The sequence below is a fragment of the Schistocerca piceifrons genome, chromosome 2 (assembly GCF_021461385.2).
Source record: "Schistocerca piceifrons isolate TAMUIC-IGC-003096 chromosome 2, iqSchPice1.1, whole genome shotgun sequence".
Classification (NCBI taxonomy): Eukaryota; Metazoa; Arthropoda; class Insecta; order Orthoptera; family Acrididae; genus Schistocerca; species Schistocerca piceifrons.
This window is the reverse complement of record NC_060139.1, coordinates 585,636,260-585,660,514: the sequence shown is the minus strand read 5'-3', so window position 1 is coordinate 585,660,514 and position 24,255 is coordinate 585,636,260. Positions and strand designations below refer to the sequence as shown.

General features: G+C 43.7%; 1 long non-coding RNA gene across 1 annotated transcript in view; it reads left to right on the top strand.

The window, feature by feature from the left end:
- Positions 1-23,898, top strand: part of LOC124777788 — a 36,024-nt gene extending 12,126 nt beyond the window's left edge. Inside the window, exons 2-3 of the long non-coding RNA XR_007015783.1 lie at positions 6,018-6,331; positions 23,494-23,898. This is a non-coding gene — a long non-coding RNA (uncharacterized LOC124777788). The remainder of the gene's footprint in view (positions 1-6,017; positions 6,332-23,493) is intronic.
- Positions 23,899-24,255: the final 357 nt, after the last annotated feature.

Below are 24,255 nucleotides of genomic sequence, written 5' to 3'. Positions count from 1 at the left end.
CTTCTGATGTCAGTCTCTAATATACATTCCTTTTCCTCACTGCACATTCTGGCTAGTCTTAACAATTCTGAATATACCTTTGATTCTTCCATTATCCTCAATATGCTTTGTCTGTGGATGTTACCATAGGTTTTCCTAAAATCGAAAAACAAGCATTATACCCTCTTACCAAGTTTCCACACATGTCAATTACTTGTCTGGGAATGATCATTTAGTCTGTCTTTGACATGCCTTTCCGAAATCAGGCCTGGTGTTCTTCAAGCTTTTCCTCCATGTAAATTTAGTAACAGAATGAAGCAAAGATCTCATATGCACAACCTAATAATAATATATTCCTGTAACTCTCACTCCTGGTTCTTTTTCCATTCTTGTATATTTGATACACTGTATATTACTGCTTATTGCCGTTCCTTGGGTATTTTTACATTTTTCCAGAACTGCAGAATAATTCCATACAGCACTTTTGTGCTCACTTCTCCACATTGCTTCAGCAGTTCTACTGTTAAGCCATTGGTTCTTGGAGCCTTACTGTTCTTCACCTGTAGTGGTACTTAACCCATTTTCCTCACTGTAGGCTCCTGCAGTTTTGGTTGTGTAACACCCCAATTATAGAACCCATAATGAGCACTCTTTTGTTGCAAAAAGAAATAGAAAAATCAATCATCCTGACAGTGATGACAGCTACTGACAACAAAATTTACACTCTTGACGGTTTGATTAACAATAATGTTACGCAAATACTAATGTTTATCATAAAGAAAGGACTGAGTGAAAGAATACCATATGATACAAAACAGAAACTTTAAAGAAAGAATTCAAAAAATTATTATTTATGAAGTTTAAAGCCCAGACCATAAACTGAGCAAAGATAATATTTATCCTAAAGAGAGTTGTAGCCATGGAGGTAAGAATATTCTTACCTCCATGGTTGTAGCCACATCGAGCTGTAAGTTCTCTGACTACAATGTAACTCGGCAATGGGGATGTTAACTTCACTTCTCTCTTGTACTCCTGCAATAGCAGTAGGCATATTAATCACTACTAGATTGTTTTAAAACCGATCTGAAGTTTAAAAGTTTTACGGTTGGAAGTATTAGTACAGTCTAACATAACAGTCACGACACACACTGCTGTAAAAGTTGTTACCGTTTGACAGATGGAGCGACACTAGCGCTCCAAGCAGCGAGTAAGGTGAACGTCAGATGCGTCGTAAGCATAATGTTCGTTTTGCATCCATTTTCTACGTAATTTTCGAAATATTTGAGTTATTTTCTAGCTTCCAAGGGTTTGTGTAGTATCAGAAAGCGTATATGTTTCTAAAAATGATTCTAAAATAAGCGCAAGCTACAAGACATTCGTGAAGAAACACTTGAGACGTAGGATGGAATTTCAGCTTACCACGTTGATATCAAAGAATGTAAACACACAGATTCACACGTAAGAAGCACAGATATGTACCTCTACATGCAAAAGCAATCAACAGCTCATTTATCATTCTGTAGGCACTGTGATGTACGAGGCTTCTTGTATGACTCTCTTCCTCAGCCCTGGATCTGTCGTAGGGAGGTGAGAACCTGGCTCTGCCCTTTCGGCCACCAAGATCTCCTGATCTCACACTCTGTAACCGCTTCTTATGGGGTTATGTGAAGGACTGCGCGCCTAGAACCGCTAGACCACTGCGGCCGGCCTCGAGGCAGCATTCGAACCTGCGTCCGTAGTGGTCGCGCGGTTCCAGACTGTAGCGCCTAGAACCGCTCGGCCACTCCGGCCGTAAATGCCCTTTTGCAACATAACTCATGTTTCTAAAAATGATTCTAAAATAAGCGCAAGCTACAAGACATTCGTGAAGAAACACTTGAGACGCAGGATGGAATTTCAGCTTACCACGTTGATATCAAAGAATGTAAACACACAGATTCACACGTCAGAAGCACAGATATGTACCTCTACATGCAAAAGCAATCAACAGCTCATTTATCATTCTGTAGGCCTACTGTGTATGTCATTGTCGCCTGTTGCCACAAGTATGACCTTCATCTTTATATTATTCTGAGTTGGACAAGCAGCTGCCAAATAGTGGGAGAAACATGTAGAAAACAACATTATAATGAGCTGAGTACATTACGTTTCACGCAAAGCCAAATATTTGAATAATTTTCAAACAATCTGTCAGTGAACAAGGTGCTAACAAAATAATGTCATCACACGAAGGAAGGAACGAAAATTAAGTGACTAACAACAGAAGTGAATGAAATACATACCAAACATTACGCTTTTGTAAGACAAAATCATTAATCTAACCACTTCATCATCAGAGCAGGTCTGTGTTGACGACTCACACACATCTGGCACTGATACATGGAGAGTTGAACTGGCTGCTTCTGTGTCACAGGACTGCTTTACAGCTTTAGATGAACTGTCGAATCTTTGTGGCAGTTTCCTCTTCATTGTCAGTTGAGGTAGCTCATTTGGGATTTCAAACAGTGTGGGCACTGCATTCCACGTGAGTTTATTATTATCTGCATTCATGAACTGGTTTTTTTTCGAAATGTAGCGAACAAAACCTAATATTATTATACAGATAAACTGGGTCTTTTTTATAAGGTCTTCTTGTCGGCTATTAACTAGCCATTTTCTGCTCCTAAAACGAAATATTAATCATTAATACACATATAGTTTGCAAGTGAAACCTAGGATCCTTAGGAAACCTAAAAAAAAAAAAAAAAAAAGACAGCTGTGGTGTCATCTTCCTGTTGTTGCTGCAATTTATTGCACTACAAATGCTCCCGCTTGTAGAAACCATTGCAAAAATCAAAATAAACAACCACTATTCGCTTTCACGATTGCGCCCAACTCACAGTTTAACTTACTTGCTGCTTGAGGCACTGCTGGCGCTGCAGGCAACAAAATCGAGGCAAAGTGTCGCGGCTGTTATATTAGACTATGGTATTAGTCAGAAGTCGGACTGAAGTAAAATCATCTTTACCGTTTAGACAGATAATGGGATAGGTGATATATGTGACAAAAAAATAGCGCATGTGATTGCCGATTTGTGGTGGGACTTAGCCTTCGTGATACTTAATAGTCACGAACATCAACAGACACAGAAAGAGACTGATCGCTGACATAAACTCAATTATTAGACTTGAGTAGGCAACAGATAAATGCAGTCATGAAGAACTTACAATTGCGCCGTGTTGTCAGAAGCTATCGTCAAAGTTAGAATTGCTGATGCTAACAGACGCAATCCCCTGAATGAAAAATCGGTGTGTGTGCTCAGTGTAGGGACAAATAAGTATGAAGAACAATAAACTTTAATTTAGCTTTAATTCTTCGTGTCGCATACATCATCTAATGAACATTTAAATTGTATTTGTGGAATTAACTAATTCTTCGAATAACATAAATGTGAAAAGTGATTTAGTGACAATTTAACTGTAAACAGCAATACGTTTACATCGAAATATGACGCATTCTGAACATCGCTCAAGGGTATGTTATCTCTGGAATTACGTCATGTAGTTGTTGAATACGCGACATAGCGATGCCTTGGTGATATAATAATAATTGACAGAATAATAATTGACAACTCAATATCCTCACAAAAATCATGATGTGACATCTGCTTGGTTGATGGACTGATGATTCAAGATATTATATTTTCAAAGTTTGAATACCCATTCTCAAACTGGGCATAAGAACTACAATCAGCAAGTTTGCATAAACTGAAAAGTCTGTCACGAACACCCAAAGTTTGAATACCCATTCTCAAACTGGGCATAAGGACTACAGTCAGCAATTTTGCATAAACTGAGAAGTCTGTCGCGAACACCCAAAAGGACATTTGGTTATCATTTCAGATCAAGGGAGTCATTGCATTATCGGGTGGTGCAGTCGCTATACACTCCTGGAAATGGAAAAAAGAACACATTGACACCGGTGTGTCAGACCCACCATACTTGCTCCGGACACTGCGAGAGGGCTGTACAAGCAATGATCACACGCACGGCACAGCGGACACACCATGAACCGCGGTGTTGGCCGTCCAATGGCGCTAGCTGCGCAGCATTTGTGCACCGCCGCCATCAGTGTCAGCCAGTTTGCCGTGGCATACGGAGCTCCATTGCAGTCCTTAACACTGGTAGCATGCCGCGACAGCGTGGACGTGAACCGTATGTGCAGTTGACGGACTTTGAGCGAGGGCGTATAGTGGGCATGCGGGAGGCCGGGTGGATGTACCACCGAATTGCTCAACACGTGGGGCGAGAGGTCTCCACAGTACATCGATGTTGTCGCCAGTGGTCGGCGGAAGGTGCACGTGCCCGTCGACCTGGGACCGGACCGCAGCGACGCACGGATGCACGCCAAGACCGTAGGATCCTACGCAGTGCCGTAGGGGACCGCACCGCCACTTCCCAGCAAATTAGGGACACTGTTGCTCCTGGGCTATCGGCGAGGACCATTCGCAACCGTCTCCATGAAGCTGGGCTACGGTCCCGCACACCGTTAGGCCGTCTTCCGCTCACGCCCCAACATCGTGCAGCCCGCCTCCAGTGGTGTCACGACAGGCGTGAATGGAGGGACGAATGGAGACGTGTCGTCTTCAGCGATGAGAGTCGCTTCTGCCTTGGTGCCAATGATGGCCGTATGCGTGTTTGGCGCCGTGCAGGTGAGCGCCACAATCAGGACTGCATACGACCGAGGCACACAGGGCCAACACCCGGCATCATGGTGTGGGGAGCGATCTCCTACACTGGCCGTACACCACTGGTGATCGTCGAGGGGACACTGAATAGTGCACGGTACATCCAAACCGTCATCGAACCCATCGTTCTACCATTCCTAGACCGGCAAGGGAACTTGCTGTTCCAACAGGACAATGCACGTCCGCATGTATCCCGTGCCACCCAACGTGCTCTAGAAGGTGTAAGTCAACTACCCTGGCCAGCAAGATCTCCGGATCTGTCCCCCATTGAGCATGTTTGAGACTGGATGAAGCGTCGTCTCACGCGGTCTGCACGTCCAGCATGAACGCTGGTCCAACTGAGGCGCCAGGTGGAAATGGCATGGCAAGCCGTTCCACAGGACTACATCCAGCATCTCTACGATCGTCTCCATGGGAGAATAGCAGCCTGCATTGCTGCGAAAGGTGGATATACACTGTACTAGTGCCGACATTGTGCATGCTCTGTTGCCTGTGTCTGTGTGCCTGTGGTTCTGTCAGTGTGATCATGTGATGTATCTGACCCCAGGAATGTGTCAATAAAGTTTCCCTTTCCTGGGACAATGAATTCACGGTGTTCTTATTTCAATTTCCAGGAGTGTATTTATAAGTGGAGAAGATCGATAGACATCGACATCGAACACAATTGCTTTAATTACAAGCAAGGGTGGCCCACACACACTCTGGCGTGCTGCTCCATCGAGACGTTGATTTCAGTTTTGAGAGACAGTATCTGAAAAATAACCAAACTGCATGAGGAGTTTGTTTTTTATAATTGTGTTGTATTGTATGTTAACCGGGGACCTAGAAATGACAGAGAGGTTTCGTCCCTGCCACAGCCGCAGTGGTCCACAACCCCATGACGACAACCGCAGTCCACTTCACCCCTCTGCCGCCCCATACCGAACCCAGGATTATTGTGCGGTTTGGCCCCCGGTGGACCCCCCCAGGGAACATCTCACACCAGACGAGTGTAACCCCTATGTTTGTGTGGTAGAGTAATGGTGGTGTACGTGTACGTGGAGAACTTGTTTACGCAGCAATCGCCGACATAGTGTAACTGAGGCGGAATAAGGGGAACCAGCCCGCATTCATCAAGGCAGATGGAAAACCGCTTAAAAACCATCCACAGTCTGGCCGGCACACCGGACCTCGACACAAATCCGCCGGGTGGATTCGTGCCGGGGACCAGGCGCTCCTTCCCACCCGGAAAGTCGTGCGTTAGACCGCATGGCCAACTGGGTGAGCTTTTGTTTTTATAATAGTTACAGATTGGCGTTGTTGTGGTCGACAGATTCCGTTCCACGTCATCTTGACTGGGACAACCATCACCATTGGGCCGAAACAAAATGAGATGTCACATTATTTGGTGCCACAATGTGGGGCCCGACGCGACAACGACTGCAGAGTGCGGGTCGATGCTTTGCAACTACGAGACACATGAACACATCTGCAGAGGGAGCGACACAACGCGTTGGAGGACTGAACCAGAGCAGAACATTGGTCGAGACAGCGACATCAGCTGCCGACAGTGACGTGAGCGAGACTACGACAGCGCACAAGCAGATGATAAATAGTAATCACTACTCAAAGTAAGTGATTATCCAGGTACGGTATATTTTATTGCTTCACCAAACTGGTAATTGTAAGAATTTTATTGTGCTGTTGTCGAGTAGAGAATAAGATTAATACTGTGTGACGATTATGACCATAGCTAGTGTCGGTACTAGCAAAAAGTGGTTAACAAGATTTCAAATGTCAAGAAGAGATAGAAGGTCGCGTAGCAATTTCGACAAAATTGATCCGGAACCTTGTGATGAATTAAGTGAAGTATCAGACCATGAGGATATCAACAGAACGATTGTCAATGTGGGAGTACAATCTTTTGTCAAGTCAGACATAATTAACCCCACTAATGTATCTGACTATGGGCTAGAAAGTAAAGAAAAAATATCTGATGATAATACTTCTGATCCTAAGGATAAAGCCATCAATGAGTATATGACGAATGCTACACCAAGGTGATGAGGAAATATAGATGTCCTTAGAGCTATAGTAGTAAAATTGTCTAGGATGGATTGTTTGAAAGTTAAATTCTCTGACATGAACAATAGGTTCGCTGAACAGCAAGTGACCTTAAATGTTAAGTTTTCTGATATGGACAGTAAGTTTGCTAACATAGATGCTAAGTTAACAGAACAGCAAGCATCTATAGATGCTAAATTCATTGATCACCAACAGGCTTTAGAAATTAAGTTTTCTGAACAACAGGCTAAATTAATTGCAATTTGGGAGGCTAAACTAGCTGAACAACAGACTAAAGTCGATTGTAAGTTTGACAGTCTAGAGTTAAGGTTAGAAAACCGAGAAAAGGAAGATATTAGGATTATTGATCGTGTCGATAAAATCAATGAAAATGTCAATACTTTTTCAGAACAATTTGGGGCTATGTCTGAAAAAGTTAATGCCTTGGCTGAGAATAACATTTGCATCATGGAATGAGAAGAGGAATTGTCAGGTCATATAAATGATTTGGAGAAAAATTTGTTGGGTAAAGTGGCTACTTATGTGCTAGATCAAACTAAGAAACTGGAGGAAGATCTATCGAAATGGATAGAAAACAAAACAGGAGATATTAACAGAAGAGTTCGTTCGGCCGTTGAGAGTGCGCAAAATCAAGTTCATGGACAGGTGACAAACAATAATCCATTGATAGAGGCTTCTGTTAATGAATTTCGTCACATTGAAGATAAAATAGTTGATGAATGTACTAAGGGTTGTAAATCAGCAATTACTAACACCCGGTCTACCGAGCAACAGTCAGGAAGTGATTCTGCTTGCTTGCTCGCTCACTAAAAACACGGATTGAACATCAACTCTGATGGTTCAGGAGTCTTAAGCAGCATAGCTGCTGTTCCTCCATGTTAGACAATGGTGGTAATGATGGCCTCTGGCTCGGGTGGTCCTCAGGCTACTTTCAAAGATTTTCGAAATAGGCGATGGCAGCTGCATCCTCTGGGACATGTTGTCTTATGCCGGAACGCTACTCCTCCTTCAGGCACTTCTCTGAGACCTGGAAGAGGTGTTCCCAGTCGCTGGGGGGTGAAGATGGGGAGGATGTTGATCGCTCGCAGCCCCTTCGGAGAAACTACCTCATGCAACAGGCTACAGGTGTGGCAGAGGTCGCACGGGTGGTGGGGAAGGGGGGGGGGGCTTGGGAACATCTGGCGGCGGAAAAGGATATGGGTTGTCTGCGTGAGGGTATGACCCATCCTTTATGGATGCCACGACCTTCTTAAGGAAGGGCTGCACACTGCACTTATCAGCAAGTGGCAGGCACAGCGGCAGCTTCTCCTTCTCGAATGTCTCTTCCTTTTTGTGTGGGGTGACCGGTGGTGCATCTTCCCTGGTATGTGGGACTGCCGCCACAGCAACAGGCAGTCCAAGTGAGTAGACGTCCATCGCCACCTGCACTGCTACAGGCGACGAGTCGATGTGCGTCTGCGTGGTGGCGTACACACCCATCGGTGCCTCACACACGGGAGGCATGTGCGGGAGCCGGAATCTTCTTCATGAGAACTCGCAACTCCTCAGGCAGCTCCTGGTTGAACAGCTGCGAGCTCTTCTTTCAGCGTGGATGGTTCGGCTGCAAAGGTGGCTTGGAAGCTGGCCATGGCGTCGTCAGTGGCGGCTTCGAGTCGGCGCGGCTCGTGCCCTTCACTATAGGGTGGGGGGGCGGGGTGGCCACCTTGGCATTAGGCACCACCGTAGGGTGTGTCATGGAGGGCTGGCAGTGAAGCTCATTAAGATAGCCGCACCTCGTGTCTTGGTGCAACTGCCGTTTTGCTGCCAGGCACCGCCACGGGGCGTGTCATGGCGGGCTGGCGGCGAGGCTCCTTAAGATAGCCATAGCTATGAGAATTTGCAGCATGTGAGCTGCTGCAATTCGAGCATCTCCTGGCCACCCCCCATGTCTTGCTGCTACTGCTGTCTTGGCGCTAGGTACTGCCATGGGGCATTTCACGTCCGGCTGGCAGCAATGCTCATTAAGATAGCCACCCCTCATGTCTTGGTACAAATGCCGTCTTGGCAACAGGCGCCGCCGCGTAGCATGTCAAGGTGGGCTGTCAAGAGGCACTTAAGATAGCCCCAGCTACACAGGTTTGCAGCATGTGAGCCACTGCAGTTCGCCATTTTGCCATTTTGGTGCCAGGCGCCGCAGTGTGGTGTGTCATGGTGGGCTGGCAGTGAAGCTTCTTAAGATAGCTGCCCCTTGTGTCTTGTAACTGCCGTCTTGGTTCCAGGCAACACCGTGGTGCGTGTCACAGCGGGCTGGAGGTAAAGCTCCTTAAGATAGCCGCCTTTTGTGTCTTGCTGCAAATGCCATCTTGACACCAGGTGCTGCCGCGGGGCGTGTCACGGCAGGCTGGCGGCGAGGCACCCTAAGATAGCGGCAGTTACGCGAGTTTGCGATGTGTGAGCCACTGCAGTTTGCGCATCTGCTGGCCACCCCTCGTGTCTTAGTGCAACTGCTGTCTTTGTGCCAGGCACCGGCGTGGGGCATGTCACGGCGGGCTGGCGGCGAAACTCCTTGAGATAGCTGCCCCTCGTTTCTTGGTACAACTGCCTTCTTGGTAACAGGCACCGCCGCGGGGCGTGTCACTGTCGGCTGGCGGCGAGGCTCTTAAGATAGCAGCAGCTACGCGACTTTGCAGCATGTGAGAAGCCGCAGTTCGCGCATCTACTGGCCAACCCTCGGTCTTGGTGCAACTGCCGTCTTTGCAACAGGCACTGTCATAGAGCATGTCATGGTGGGCTGGCGGTGAAGCTCCTTAAGGTAGATGCCCCTTGTGTCTTCGTGGAGCTGCTGTCTTGGTGCTAGGCACCGCCGTGGGGCAATTCACTGCAGGTTGGCGGCGAATCTCATTAAGATAGATGCACCTTGTGTCTTGGTGTAACTGCTGTCTTGGCGCCAGGCGCCGCCGTGGGGCGTGTCACGGCAGGCTGGCAGCGAGGCTCCTTAAGATAGCCGCAGCTACGTGAGTTTGTCGTGTTTGAACCACCACAGTTTGCGCATCTATTGGCCACCCCTCGTGTCTTGTTGCAACTGCCATCTTGGCGACAGGCAACGCCGTGGAGTGTGTCACGGCGGGCTGGTGGTGAAGCTCCTTAAGATACCCGCAGTTATGCAAGTTTGCGCCGTGTGAGCCGCCGCAGTTCGCGCATCTGCTGGCCATCCCTTGTGACTTGGTGCAACTGCCGTCTTGGCGCCAGCCACCGCCATGTGGCGTGTCACGGCAGGCTGGCGGCGAAGCTCCTTATTTATGATAGCCGCCCCTCGTGTCTTGTTGCAACTGCCTTCTTGACGCCAGGCGTGTCACGGTGGGCTGGCAGCGAGGCTCCTTAAGATAGTCGCAGCTACGCGAGTTTGCGGCGTGTGAGCCACCGCAGGTCGTGCATCTGCTGGCCACCCCTCTTGTCTTAGTGCAACTGCTGTCTTTGTGCCAGGCACCACCGTGGGGCATGTCACGGCGGGCTGGCGGCGAAGCTCCTAAATATGGCGGCCCCTCTTGTCTTTGTGCAACTGCCGTCTTGGTTTTAGTCGCCGCTACGGGGCGTGTCACGGCGGGCTGGTGACGAGGCTTCTTAATATAGCCACAGCTACGCGAGTTTGCAGTTTGTGAGCCGCCACAGTTCGAGCATCTTCTGGTCACCACTCGTGCCTTGGTGCAACTGCGCTGGTGGGCAGTTCAAGTGCGCAATGGCGTACTTGCCCACAGAGGAAAATGAACAAATACGCAACAACGTGAAATTAACTTCGACAGAAAACGCCCACGAATGCAATATAGCACTTGTGTAGGTGAACCGTGGGAAACGAATTGTCAGTCAGATGAGGAGGATGATCCCTACATTCAGGGAGAATGTATTTTGTCATTAAAAGTCGAACATAGTATTTTCAAAAGTCATAGTTGCCCACATTTTCAAATGAAAAGAATTATATCAACCCCAGAGTGATTATCAATTCATTTAAAAGAATATTTCCCCGTAGTTGAACAAAATATGATAAATTACAGTTTATAGTGTTGAAGATTGTAGGAGAAGCAGCATTATGGGCCGCTGAAGTTATTGAGACCGGTAACTCGTCTTCTTAATTTGAGAGATCATTTCTAGCTAAATATTGGTCCTTAAGCAAACAAGAGAAACTGCATAAGGAAGTATATCAACCGGAATTTTGTAATTTGAAAAAGGAAACCCTTAGGCATTATTTTGAACTCTACTTGACCTAAATGCATTGTTGGACAGAACCAATTTCGAGCAGAGGAGTGATTCGAATATTGAAAAGTAGGGTACCTTTGAATATTCGAGAGAAATTAATTCATGTTCCCCATTCTGACGTTGAACAGTTCCTATCCGTGATCGATTTAATCGATATGTTCATGAAGGATGCAAAACAGTGGCATAATAATAACAACAACCATTATTATGCTAAGAACAACGCTAGTAATAACGCATGGAATAGTAGTAACCAAATTAATAGTCATTCTGGAGAATTTAACTGAAATAATGGTAATTCGAAGAACGCTAATGATCATTTGGATCACTCGTAAAAGAAGAATCAGAATTGGAACACAAATTATCAGTATTCAAAAGGGAATCTTGTGGGAAACAACAACCAGGTGACTGAAGCGGGAAGTTTTCAATGAGTTTATGTTGTAACCACTAACAGAAAGAGAAAGTATGGGGGGCGGCAATCATTGAACCCTCAATATTGTGATGATGGCAGTAAGAACAATTGTGTTTCTATAAATCTACAGAATAAATCGAATTGGGGAAATTGTCCGATGCACATTGTAGGTTGGGGAAATTCAACACCAAAAGTGAATCTTCCGGGTCCAACAGACCTATACCTTTGTCAGATGGAAGAGGTGTAGTTGTGGATAGTTCGTATTCACAAACAGAAAACGAAATTCATATAGCTGAGGTGCATGAACAGCTGAGGGACCTAAAGAATGGATAGTCAAATTAATGTCAGTCATTTTAGGCCTTATCTTGGTGGCTGGTATTGAGGAGGGAGGCAAACGTCGGGAGTTAATAAATATACTGGACTATAATAAGGAAAGTGATATTCGTGAGGATCTCATGTTAGAACCAAAACAGGAAACAAATGAATGGATATATTTTGCAAGCAATTGTCGAAGTAAAAATTAATGACGTACTGATTAACGTGCTCATAGATACAGGAGCGACAGTTAGTGTGATGACGATGAGTTGTCTAAATATGGTTAGTAAGCAACGAAAGGTACTCACCTTACTGGTAATGGGCTGCACGGTTTCAGGGGCATTTAGTGCAACACACTGCTAAACAGATAAGGGTGACGGTAGAACTACAAGGGATAGCCACTGAATGCACTTTCTTAGTAGTATCTCGAATGTCAACGTCGTGTATTTGGGGAATGGATTTTTTGTGTTACTACAGTGCAGTGATAGATTTTAATGAGGGTGTATGTACTTTCATAGTTAAAGCTAAACCATTAAGACTAATTTTATTGAAAAGAAAGATTATTTTGGGAAAATATTGCCAAAATGTCACAGTTGACTAGTTGTAAAGGCTTTGCATTTGAAAAGTATTGAATGTGTAGGATGAAATGAGGCTGAGATGGATGTATCAAGCATCATAGAAAAGTACTCAAATCGGAATGCACTTCACCACTCCCTCCTTAGTGTCAATGGTACTTTGTGTTGAAACGGACATGTCATCCGGACCGCATTACAATGGGTCGTGCACAGGCTGCTGATGGTGCATTAGAGGTAGCCTCAGACGTCCGTTGAGGCTGACCTGTGATGTGCAGTGAAGTGGCTGGAGCTTCGGTCATATCCATAGTGTGTGTAGATTCGCCCGTACCAGTGTATGGAGTGCGGAAGGCTGGTTTGCGCCTGTCGATGGAGATGGTGGTTGGTGTACCCATCACATCGATATTGACTGTCTTCTTCTCCCTACTGAAGACACAATAAGATCCATCGTAGCGTGGCTGCAGCGGCTTGCATACTGCGTCATGCCATAAGAAGACATATTGGCATTTCCATAGCTCGTCAAACACAAATGGGCGACGAGTCTGCTGACCCCTTGGAGCAATGGGGCGTAGCTGCCGGATTTGTGTATGCAGCTTTTGTACAAAATCTGAAATGTCAAATTGACAATTAGCAAAGAACTCGCTGGGAAGTCCTATTGGCTGGCCATACACAAGTTCTGCAGTCGTGGCGTTCAGGTCTTCTTTCAGTGATGCATGGAGACCCAGGAGGACAATGGGCAACGTCTCTGTCCACCACTGTGAGTCATGACATCGAAGCGACACTTTCAGTTGACGGTGCATGCGTTCAGTTCAACCATTTGCTGACGGGTGGTAAGCTGTAGTTATAATGCACCTTGTACCCACTAGGATAGAGAGTGCTTTGAACAAATATGACTCAAACTGTCTTCCTTTGTTGTGATTCGTAAGGGCACTCCAAAACGGGCGATCCATCCCCTGAAGAATGCAGTCGCGACAGTTTCGGCGGTGATGTTGGCGATCGGGAACACCTCGGGCAAGAACGTAAAACAATCAGTGACTGTAAGGCAGTAGGTGTATCCTTCTGATGGTGGGAGAGGTCCTACTAGGTCTAGCCGGACATGATCAAATCTCTGATTTGGAGGAAGAAATGTGGCAAGAGGTGATCTAACGTGCCGGCTAACTTTATTCCGTTGACAGGCCACACATTGTCACACATATTGCTTGCAATCTTTGTCCATGTGTGGCCAGAAAAAAGCTCGCTTCACCATGCTGGTAGTGGCTCGTATTCCAGGATGTGAGAAGTTCTGCAAAGAGGCAATTGCTGTTGGCAAAAGTCAGTAGTCACAAAAGGTCTCGGTTTGTTAGTGGCGACATCACAATACAGCAGCACCATTGACAGAGGCAGTGTAATACAGGGAATTTGTAGACCTGATGGTTGCGCCAGCAAATCTTGGAGCTCACTATCAGATTGTTGTGCTGCGGCGAGAGCTTCAAAATCAACTGCTTCAGTGATTGCTTCAATCCTTGGGAGTGCATTAGCTGGCACATTTAGTTCTCCTTCAACGTGTACAATATTGGTGGTGAACGGTCCAATACAGTCAAGGTGTCGCAGTTGACGTGGCGATGCCTTCTCAGGACGCTGGCTGAAAGCATATGTTAGTGGTTTATGGTCTGTGATGAGAGTGAACTGCTATCCTTTCAACATGTGATGAAATTTCTTAATAGCAGCACATGCAGCATACAGTTTGAGATCATAAGTGGACCAATTCTGCTGAGATGGCGATAGCTTTTTACTGAAAAAGGCTAAGGGCTGCCAGTGCCCATCTATTTGCTGTTGCAGTGCAGCACCGATTGCAGATGCAGATGTGCCGACCATCAGAGCGAGAGGTGCCTGCGGAACTGGTGCGTTAACGGCATGTCTTCTACGATGGCACTCTTCAGCTTGTTAAATGCCAACTCGGACTCACTGTCCCACTTGAGTTTGTCTTTCGGCTTCGGTGGACCTTGCAAGAACTTATTCAGTGGTGCAGATAGGAAGGCATGATTGCTAATGAATCAACCATAAAAACTGGTTATTCCAAGAAATCTACATAATTCTTTCACCGTTGTAGGCTGGGGAAAATTCAGTATAGCGTCTACTTTCTCCTGTGGTGGCTGTATGCCTTGAGCATTGATAGTGTAGCCTAGGAATTGTACTTCAGTTGCTCCAAAAATGCACTTCGACAGGTTGATGAGCAGGTCATGTGCACGTAAATGAGTGAAGATCTGTCGTAAGTGTGATAAGTGTTCTGCCTCTGAATTTGATATGACCAAAACGTCATCAATATACACATAACGGTAGTCTAAGTCACGTGTCACTTCATCCATGAATTGTTGAAACGTTTGGGCACCATTACAAAGTCCAAAAGGCATTCAGGTAAATTCAAAGAGTCCGAACAGTGTGCAGACAGCAGTCTTAGATACACCATCAGGTGCCACAGGTATCTGGTAATCACACGAACTAAGTCCAATGTGGAAAAGATTCGCTTACTGTAGATTGAAAGTAAAATCTTTGATATGTGGGACTGGATAACGATCTGGAATGGTTCTGGCGCTGAGCTCTCTGCAGTAGCCACATGGACGCCATCTGTTATTCTACTTTGCTATCACTGGTAGAGGAGATGACCAACTAATGCTCAATGGGCGGCAGATTACTTGTGCTGGCATGTACGAGAATTCCAGCTTAACTATCTTCAGTTTCTGGGGTGTCAAGCGGCGTGGTCGAGCATGTAGTGGTGGCCCAGGTGTAGTCAAAATATAGTGCACTGTCGAGAGCTGCACAGGTGCTAGTGTGGGAGTCTGGCATGTGATCTCTGGGAACTGTCTGAGGAGCTCTATAAATAGAGAATCACCAGTAACTACTCATACTGCTGTGTCATCCACACAATGCACTCGACCTTGGCTTGCTAGGTTGGTAATAGTGTCACGAAGGTGTCGGTGACAAAGGTCAGGCAGGAGTCCATACAATGATAAAAAATCCGCTCCAAGTATGGGGTGTGTCACATCTGCTATGACAAATTGCCATTCAACTTTGCACTGCAGGCTTAAGTTCAAAACTAATGTGACAAGACCATACATTGTCATTGTATAACCATTGGCTGTGAAAAGGTGGCAGTCATCACATTTGCAACATGGCAGACAGGCAGATGAATAGACTGACACATCAGCACCCGTGTGTACCAAATACTGTAACTTTGTACTATGTTCTGTTACAAACAGTCAACCGCAGCCGTCTGGAGAGCCAATAGCCGTCATCACTGACTTCCTGCTAAGTTCTCTGTTCTCTCAGCAGTTTACACTTGCACACCTCAGAACTATACCATCGGTGATACCAACAGATTCTTGCTGACAAAGGTGAGCGGCTGTGCTTACCTGGTGAGCGGTGGCGATGAAGTCAGCAGCTGGTTGTCTGGGTCCGTAATGCAGCTACTTGCAAGGTGAGCTTGGCAACCTGTGCTTGTAGCGCGGCGAGAGTGTTATCTGCCCGAGGCTGTGAGCGAACTGCTGTGATGCATGCAGATGGATACATTTCCGTTACGCGATCTGCAGTTTGCATCCAGATTGCTGGCACACACTGTCAATATTTTCTGTGACTCGGGTGGCAGGCAGGATAGCCAAATATTCTGCTAAATGTCATCACTGACCACGTTGCTTGCTAATGTATGCAGTCGGCGCAGTAGCTGCTATGGCGTGCGATCGCCTAGCTCTTCTGTGTGGAGGGGCTTCTCTAACCTTTTCGTCTCAGGCTGCGAGAGCTGGGTTATCAAAACATTCTTTATGGTTGTGTAATGATCAGTATTCGGTGGTGACGCCAGAATATCTTGTACTTCTATGCCCATATCTTCATTGAGTGCAGCAACTACATAACTGTACTTCGTTTTGTCTGAGGTTATGTGCACTAGCACAAATTGACTTTTTAGTTGAGCAAACGACAGCATGGGATTCTGTTCCCAACACGGTGGCAGTTTTACTGCCACGCAATTAATTACTGCACCAGTAAGCACTTCTGCAGTTGGTGGTGGGTCTGCCATCGTGAGTTATGGTGAAATGGGGATGTGCGACACGGCTGACGCGGATACCTGTATTTAACGTGACGTGGCATGATATGGAGTGTTAGTGACCATCGAATTTCATGTTAGTGGCCTTCGGTGATCATGTCAGGGTCACCAATGTTGCGAGACTGGTTGCACTCACTTAATTGCAACATAAAAACACACCACAACTCACGCAACTGCTTTACTACCAAAATAACTCTAAAGAACATCCATCAAAGAGAAAACATAGAAGTGATAACATAGGTCAGAGACTGTGCCAAAGATAATAATTACAAATGGCAATCACTCGCACATAGCCTTACACTGCATGTAACACTGAACTTCAAATGCACTTTCTTAGTAGTATGTCGAATGTTAACGCCATGTATTTGGGAAATTGATTTTTTGTGTGACTAGAGTGCAGTGATAGATTTTAAGGAGGATGTATGTACTTTCATAGTTAAAGCTAAACCCTTAAGGGTAACTTTATTAAAAAGAAAGATTATTTTGGGAAAATATTGCCAAAATGTAACAGTTACCTGTCTACTTGTAAATGCTTTCCATTTGAAAAGTATTAATAGTGTAGGATGAAATTATGCTGAGATAGATGAAAAAGAAAATGTACGCAAATCGGAATGTCTATCAATAGAACAACAAGATGAGTTGGGAAAAGTTTTTACAACAATATTTGCCTGTATTTAATAAGAAACCAGGCGTGATTAAAGATTTTGAATATTGTATTCAAACTTATCTACACTCTACATTTTGTAAAACCACTTATTCAGTTCCTTGGTAAAAAAGAGAAGCCGTGGCCAAAGAAATAAAAAAGATGATAGAGTGGGGAATAATTGAGACTTTAACTTCTGGATACTCAAGTCCATTGTTAGCTGTGACTAAACCAAACGGTGATATTCAGCTAGTTCTTGATGCTCGCGACATTAATAAAATTATCAAACCCATAAAAACTCACCCTGAAAACTTAGAAGAGCTATTGCAGAAATTTCATAGGGTGAAATTTTTGACCTCCCTCAAGCTCCAAAGTTCCTACTGGCAAAGTAAAATGTCAAAGGAATCAAGAAAATATACAGCATTCATTTTTCTGGCACTGAGTTACCAGTTTAAGGTAATGCTGTTTGGTTGTAATATTAGCGGTGGTGTTTTCATAACCGCTTTAGAAAATTGCTCAGACCTGATTTATTAGAATGTGTCACTGTATATGTAGATGATCTACTGATCGCCGCAGAGACCTGGAGTGAACATGTCAAATTAATTGATCGTATATTTATTAAATTTCTTGAGTATGGGGTCACAGTCAATTTAACAAAATCCAAATTTGGTAGAAATCAAATAACAATTCTTTGGGCATATTGTGGCACCAGAAGGAATTTTACCGAACCCTAAAAAGTTGGATGCCATTAACAATTGTTCATATCTACAAAATAAAATAAAATTAAAGTCAGTTTTAGGTCTGGCATGTTTATTTAGAAAGTTTGTGTCGCAGCAGTTGTTAAATAAAGATTGTCTGTTACATTTGTTAAGGAAAAATATTCTGTGCTAATGGATGGAAGCATGTAGTAACGCTTTTGATGATATATCAAAATGCTCTCATAAATGCTCCATTGTTACATCATCCCCAAATGAATAAAGACTTTTATGTGGTGACAGATGCAGCTGAAACAGGTTCAGGTGGCACAATATTCCAAATGGAAGATGAGAATAATGTAGAAACAATAAAAATTATCGCCTTTGCTAGCCCAACCTTATCAGGTTGTGAGAGACCGTACAGCACGACTGAACTGGAAGTACTGGCAGTTACCTGGGTGCTTAAAAAGTTCTGATATTTCATATATGGGAAACGAATTGTAATTTATTGTGACCATAAAGTGGTGACGTTTTTAATGACAAGTAGGATGCTGCATGGCCGACTAAGATGTTCGGCATTGTTGCTACAAGAATATGACATAACAGTTAAGTACGCCAAGGGAAGGGATAATGTTGTTGCTGATGCGTTGTCAAGGCTATCAAATAAAATGGTAGATGAGATCAAAGAAGAAAGGGTGATGGACTTTAAAGTGACAATGTTCGGAACACTTCCATATAGGAGGGAAGTTAAAGAAATTTGTTTGCAAATAGTACAAATCCAAAAATCAGATGATAAATGGAGAAAAAATAGGAGAGAATTAAGAGAAGGAATGCATAGTAACATTAATGGTCATTACCAATTGCAAGCAGATGTATTATTTTATCATAGAACCGAGGAGGATGAGTGGAAGATATTCATTCCCTCACAATGTGCTGAGACATTATTGCGGTTCACACATGCAAGATGGGGTCATTTTGGAGCTCACAAATGCGTGATTAAATTACAACAATTGTGTTTTTATCTGGGTTTAATAAGGAGTGCTCAGGAGATACTCAAGAGGTGTAAAATTTGTCAAAGAGCAAATCCGGTTAATTGTTGTAGTAAAGGTGTATTACATCCCATTATATCATTGGAGCCACTGAGTATTGTCTCATGTGATACATGTGGGCCATTTCCCAAAGCTAAAGGAAATTTTAAATATATATTCACAATGTATGATCTATTCAAGAAGTATGTGAAATTTTATGCTTTGTGAATGGCCAATATAAAACTCATGCTGAGAAAGATTACGGATGATTATTTGGTGAATGTAGGAAAACCTGGAATGCTTATTTCAGATAACGCCTCATATTTTCGAAGTAAAGCATGGAAGGAAACATTGAAGGCATGCGGAATTCCTCATGTATTCATTGCCTGCTTTAATCCATCAGGAAACCCAGTACAAAGATTATTTAGAGAATTAAATCAATTTGTAAGAACTTGAGTTTGTATTTAATAAGCAACAGAGTGATAATTGGCTTGGTAATTTACCACGTGTGGGGTTGCTAGTCCCCCATCGGGCGCCTCCCCAGGTGGCGGATAAGGGAAAGCCTCCCAGATATGGGTGGCACCAGGGAAATGAAATACCCGGGGTGGACCAAAACTAGCAGTGTGGTGGCGTCTGTACTCTAGTGGAGCGGCCTACCAAAGGTGTCTGTACCCCATGTCAGGGGCGGCCTGGAAATTATATCGCCAATCCGTTCTGAAGCAAGCGTGGCGATTATGCTTCCCACCTTCGAGTTATGTTGTGTGACATTAATGTTAAATTTTCCGGAGTAATAGCCCCACAGTCGGATCTCCGGGTGGGAGCAACTTTGATGTCCCAAACACCAAGTGGTGCTGAGAAGAAGATACAGACTCTTCACGTCTGTACATATAACTGTCGCTCTCTAATAGGCAACAACAGACTAGAAGAGATCGAGAAAGAGCTTACAAAAATCAACTGGAGTATTGTTGGTTTAAGCGAAGTTCGCCGAAAAGGGGAAGACTGTCTCCGTTTGCGCTCTGGCAACTTGTTTTACTTTTGTGGCGATCCAGAAGGAAAACTCAATGGAGTTGGGTTCTTAATCAACAAGAATATTGCTGATAGAGTATCTGTCTTAGAAGGAACTTCCAGCAGGACAGCTCGAATGGTCCTGAAGGTGTCGAATAGGTATAAAATACAGATTGTTCAGGTGTACGCTCCCACCTCAAGTCACCCTGACGAAGAAATTGAATCATTTTACGAAAGTCTGGATAACACCTGTAAAAAAGGTAGCGATTGTCACTTCCAGATGGTCATTGGAGATTTCAATGCAAAAGTTGGCACCAAGAAACAAGGCGACACAGTGGTGGGCAACTATGGGATTGACGACCGAAACGATAGAGGTGAGAGATTAGTCCAGTTCGCTGAGTACACCAGTATGTCCATCATGAATACGTTCTTTAAGAAGCACCCTGACCGAAAATGGACTTGGAGGAGCCCAAATTTCAGTGTCAAAAATGAGATAGACTTTATTCTGTCAAATATTCCGCAGATTGTAAAAGACGTATCAGTGCTAAATCAGTTCAACACTGGCAGTGATCACCGTCTTGTGAGAGCAAGGGTCGAACTCAATGTAAGAAATGAAAGGAATAAACTTATGAAAGGGAAGAGAAGGGTAATCAACCTCAAAAACCTGGAAGAACATTCCTCGAAATTCCAAGAAGTCCTCCAAAGCAAGTTCCACGTAACTAAAGATTGTGATTTGGCGGAAATGATTGTTTCAAGTGCACAAGAAGTTGGTGGCCTATGCCAAAAAAATAAACAACCAAAGAAATTCAGTGCCAAAACTGAAACCCTTTTACAACAGAGGAGAGAAATGAAAATCCAAACCGATCGTGACATGGTGGCGTATTCCGAACTATGTAAGGCAGTGCGAAGAGAAATGAAAGCTGACATACAGAAATTCACTGAAGACACCTTACGAGCAAGCTTGGAGAACAAGACAAGTTTAAAGTCAGCCAAACGCAAACTCACAATAGGTAAAAAGCAGATTATCGCACTCGATGGAAATGACAGTCGAATCACTGAAAAGGAGGCGGTTTTGAAGTTCATCAGAGACTTTTATAGCAATTTGTATAGCAATCCAGGGGAAAATTTGAGTGTATCTAATTTAAATGATATATCTAGTGTTCCAGATATACTCCCATCGGAAGTCAAGTGTGCTCTAGATAGCATGAAGAAGGGAACAGTGCCAGGTGATGATGAGCTCAGCGTTGACATCCTCAAACTGGCAGGAGAGGTAACAATAAATCACTTGGCAAAAGTATTTACTTCCTGCCTGCACTATGCTTCAATCCCACTATCGTGGAACAAGGCTAAGATTATTTTGATACACAAGAAAGGAAGTATTCACAATATTAAAAACTACCGTCCTATCAGCTTGCTCTCAATTTTGTACAAAATTTTTACAAAGATCTTGTTAAACCGAATTAGTTCCACCCTAGACTCAGCCCAACCTATAGAACAAGCTGGATTCCGAAGCAATTTTAGCACTATTGACCACATTCTGACCGTTAGTGAAGTGATAAGCAGAGCGAATGAATACCAACTGCCTCTCTGCATTGCCTTTGTTGACTTTGAAAAGGCATTTGACTCCGTTAGCCATGTAGCTGTCCTCCAAGCTTTGAGTGAGCAAGGAGTGGGAACAGCATACATTGAAGTGCTCAGGAAAATCTACGAGAATTCTTCAGCTTATGTTAACATCGGCGAATCAACTCAAGAATTCCGCATCATGAGGGGTGTCAAGCAAGGCGATCCCATCTCCCCAAAACTGTTCTCTGCTGTATTGGAAATGGCTATGTCAAAGCTGAGCTGGGAAGGTAAGGGAATTAGAATTAATGGAAGAAGGCTTACCAACTTGAGATTTGCTGATGATATTGCCTTACTGGCCAAAGACTTCGCAGAGCTCCAAAACTTAGTTACAGATCTTGCATCGGAATGTTAGCTGGTTGGCTTGAACATGAACCTTTCCAAAACAAAAGTAATATCCAACAAATGGGTCCCAGCTGGAGATGTGAAAGTCAAGGACAGTCTACTAGAAGAGGTCAGTGAATATGTCTACCTTGGCCAGATTATAAATATGAAGGGAGACATAAGACCAGAAATCTATCGACGCATCAAGCTTGGCTGGCAAGCATTTGGGAAGAATTCAAAAGTATTCAGATCAAAAATGCCAGTAAATCTGAAGAAAGCAGTATTTGATCAATGCATTCTTCCTGTGATGACGTACGGATGCGAGACGTGGACACTGAACTCATTCACAAAAGGGAAACTTAGGACAGCACAGAGAGCCATGGAGAGATCAATGCTGGGCTATACAAGAAAGGACAGGAAAAGGGCAGATGACATCCGGTCTGTGACGAAGGTTAATGACATCTTAGAGAGAGTAGGTTCCTTGAAATGGCAGTGGGCTGGCCACGTCGCAAGAAGAAAAGACAACAGATGGACGAAGTTAGTACTGGAGTGGAGTCCGAGAGAGCACCGGAGGCCTAGAGGAAGACCACCAGACAGATGGGACAAAGACATCAAGAAGATCGCTGGCAACACCTGGCAGAGAACTGCCCAAGACCGTCCCACTTGGAGAAGACTTCTGAAAGCCTACCTGAATCCACGACTCGAAGAGGCCCATCATCTAATGATTGAATTGGCTGATGATGATGATGATGATGAATTTACCACGTATGTAAAGTGAACCAAAATATCATGGTGAAAGTATAAAAAAGGTATACTTGAACTTACAACGTAAAGCAAGTATTTGAAAACATCAATTTGACAAAAAGATAGGTTTAGGAGTTAATTATATGGTTGATGATAATGTTCTACTGAAGAATCATCCCAAATCTTCAAAGATAAGAAAATTAAATTGAAAATGGAGCACTTTGTATAAAGGACCATATCGGATTGTTAAGATGCCACATAAAGGAAGCTACCTGTTAGAAGATGAAGAAACCAAGAGGATAAAAGGGGTGTACCCCCATATAGAGTTAAAGAAATACTTTAGTTAATTTAAGGTTTAGATAGTAAGTATGCAAACCAGGAGTAGTTACACAGTAGAAAGATGTTACAACAATGTTTGTGAATTTAATTTCTATATAGAATTAGTGGACAATGAATTAGTTTTAAATAGTTCTTGCAAAAAACAAGTTCTATTTACTTAAGTCATTAAGAAAGATTATGAGCTATGAGTTCATAACTATAAGTATTTTGTGTTCATCAAAAATTTTAGTAAGTAAAACAATTAAATTATATATTGTATTATCATGTTAATAATTGATGTTTTAATATTTTTACGCTAACTTGCCTCTACATGTTGTTTGACAAACAAGTCATCAGTTTAAAACAAGCATGCAAGGACAATGAAAAGTCTTACTGTGATCATTCAGGAATGGGGGAGTTTATTTGAACAAAATCACTTATTTTGAGGAAGGCAAAGAAAAGAGATGAATAAGGTTGAATAGTAAATAAATGAATGAATCAATAAGACTTGAAAAAGGAAAAAAACTAACTAATAAGAACAATAGAATGGTACCGGTGTAAGGAATGTTGTACGTGTTTATAAACTGATAATACAAGTGTGAAAGAGAATATAGATTAATTAGACTTACCATGAACGTTATTAATAAAATGAAGAGTCAATGTGCAATAATGAACACTCAGAACTACGATAACGATATGTAATTTCATGTTATGTACCAAAAAGAGAAGTGATCTAAATGTTTCAGCATACTCAACAGAGGTGATGCAGACTATGTCAGGATAGATTGTGCTGAGGTGTTGTACCGTCTACCGGGAGTGCAGCCACTGGACAACGAGAGTAACCAGACAACCATGCATAATCAGATTGCACTCACTGCCATATATGATCTGATGCTGTTGCGGCTTCACCATGGCCGATAGAGGAGAAGGCACTGGCTTCGAACTGGGCCATGTTTGCAGCTTTGCACGGACTGGTGCAGGTGCAGTGACAGTGTGGTGATACGCCGAAAATATAAATGTGACAGTGAAATGAAATAATGAAATATTTAAGGCACATGGAACCTAAGTTCAAATTCATGTAAAAGAAACAATGTTATGATTCAATTTTTTTGTATGTTTATGTGTCTGAATGACAGTATGCCAATAATAAAACAAGGACCTTACCTAGTTACGGACATTGAAGCAGGAAGTCACATACCCACTTCATCGTCCGGGAGCATGTGTAACACTCCAATTATAGAACCCATAATGAACACCCTTTTGTTGCAAAAAGACATAGAAAAATCAGTCACCCAGCAGAGATGACAGCTACTGACAAGAAAATTTACACTCTTGGCAGTTTGATTAACAATTACGTTATGTAAATACTAATGCTTAACATAAAGAAAGTCTGGTAAAGCGCGCTGCAGATTTTGAAACTGCGCCAGACGGCATGGACGTCAAAGACACCCAGAGGTCTCTGCACCATCGAGCCGTAAGCCGTGGCGGCACGCGCCTCCTGGCCCACA